The sequence below is a fragment of the Salvelinus alpinus genome, chromosome 15 (genome assembly GCF_045679555.1).
Source record: "Salvelinus alpinus chromosome 15, SLU_Salpinus.1, whole genome shotgun sequence".
Lineage (NCBI taxonomy): Eukaryota > Metazoa > Chordata > Actinopteri > Salmoniformes > Salmonidae > Salvelinus > Salvelinus alpinus.
This window is the reverse complement of record NC_092100.1, coordinates 33,374,181-33,376,645: the sequence shown is the minus strand read 5'-3', so window position 1 is coordinate 33,376,645 and position 2,465 is coordinate 33,374,181.

Here is a 2,465-nt window from a genome sequence, read left to right as displayed (position 1 = left end):
ACAATGATACCCACCTATTACCGTACTGTATGTAGTATATGAGGCCAAATATTTTTGGGATATCCATCAGCAACATTTTTGAATTGGAAATCCATTCTAAATACAGAATTGACTCCAGGGCACATTTTATACATTCACATACACGTATAGCACGTATACAAGCAAACCAACAAACAAACAGGAACAACATATAAACGCTATATGCTAGGGGGTACAATAAATGACAGATTAGGCTATACACAGTGGTGGGAAAAGTACCTAACTGTCATACTTGAGTAAAAGTAAAGATACCTTAATAGAAAATGACTCAAGTAAAAGTGAAAGCCACCCAGTAAAATATTACTTGAGTAAAAGTCTAAAAGTATTTTGTTATAAATATACTTAATTATCAAAAGTAAATGTAATTGCTAAAATATACCTAAGTATCAAAAGTAAAAGTATGAATCATTTCAAATTCCTTAAATTAAGCAAACCAGACAGCACAATTGTCTTGTTTTTTAAATTTATGGATAGCCAGGGGCATACTCCAAAACACAGACATAATTTACAAATGAAGCATTTGTGTTTAATGAGTTCACCAGATCAGAGGCAATAGAGATGACCAGGGATGTTATTTTGATAAGTGTGGAATTTGGCCCATTTTCTGTCCTACTAAGCATTAAAAATGTAACGAGTACCTTTTCAGCGAAAATGTATGCAGTAAAAAGTACATTATTTTCTTTAAGAATGTAGAAAAGTAAAAGTTGTCAAAAATATAAATAGTAAACTAAAGTACAAATTCCCCCCAAAACTACTTAAGTAGTACTTTAAAGTATTTTTACTTAAGTACTTTACACCACTGGCTGTACAAAGGCCTTAAAAGACACATTGACTGTTTTTACAGCTTTCTTATTCAAATAATCTAGAATGATCTTAATGTACTAGAAAACAAGGAAGTGTTTTTTTATTAGTGATTTTCTGAATATGACATTTTTCCATTAGCACAATTACATTTAAAAAGAGGTCAAATTGTTTTTTCTTTATCCTTATTGTAGTTAAGGAAACCAAACTGCACATTCTCCCATAATAAACAAAAGTCATCAAGAATATTATCACCAATAAATATACAAATATCTTGCCATTATATTTTTTACCTGTAGACAATGCCAAAATAAATGCAAAACTGTTTCTGGATGCTCATCACAAAAAGTACAGTTAATGTTACTGTCTTTTTTGAGTTTCTTCAGATGTCTCTCTCTTTTATACCTCAATGCTCTCAACACTGTCAACAATGCTCTCACCAACCTTCTCACTTCTGAACAGGGTAAATTGATTATAAATTGATTATAAATTGATTTAACTGTAAATTATTACAGTTAAATTACCAGCTAAAATATTGAAATCGGATTACAGACACTGAACTTTTGAAAAACTAGATGATTATTTATTGGATTACTTTTCATTTCAGAAAGGATGTTTGCGAAGAAATACACTATGACACCTTTCTGTTTTCTCAATGACATTCAAATCAGCATTGAAAGAAATAGCAAGTTTAAGTTTGCTCCACCTGAGCGAGTCTGACCACAAGTCAGAGACCACTATGATGACACATCAAATGTGTTTGCTGTATTGTTTTTGTCTTCTTCTAATGCCTCTTAAGGGGAAAGTAATGTAAAAGTAATCAGATTACATTACTGAGTTTGGGTAATCCAAAAGTTACATTAATGATTACAATTTTGTTCAGTTAACTAGTAAATGTAACAGAAAACATTTAGAAAGTAGCCTAACCTACCCAACCTTGCTTCTGAAGCACTTAAGAAGGATTTTGTTCTTCATATAATGTATATTTAAGCAATAAGGCCCGAGGGGGTGTGGTATATGGCCAAAATACCACGGCTAAGGGTTGTTCTTACGCACAACGCAGCGCGGAGTGCCTGGATACAGCCCTTAGCCGTGGTACAGTATATTGGCCATATATCAAAATCCCTGAGGTTCCTTATTGCTATTATAAACTGGTTAGCAATGTAATTACAGCAGTAAAAATAAATGTTTTGTCATACCCGTGGTATATGGTCTGATATACCACGCCTGTCAGCCAATTAGCATTCAGGGCTCGAACCACCCAGTTTATAATAAAAAATAGATAGGCCTGTTGCTTTTTTTTGTCTAAAAATAAACTTATTTTAATGTTATGAAACTACAACTCTTGTGCTCATTAGTTTAGATTTGGAATTCAACAGCAATACAGTTCATTTATTTTATGTAATACCCTGGTAGTCCTCTGTGACCTTACTGTGTAACCTAAGCAGGCAATCTTATGTTTGGAAAATGAAGCAATGTGATCAGATGGCTGAATTTATTCTCAAGGGTGTTTTGGAAGAACTCTTGAGGGGCAGGCAGTATCAAGGGAGAGGGCTGTCCTGAGTAAGAAACAAGCATGCTTAGGTCGTCATCATCTACCTCATGAAATAAATCCCCAAGTATCT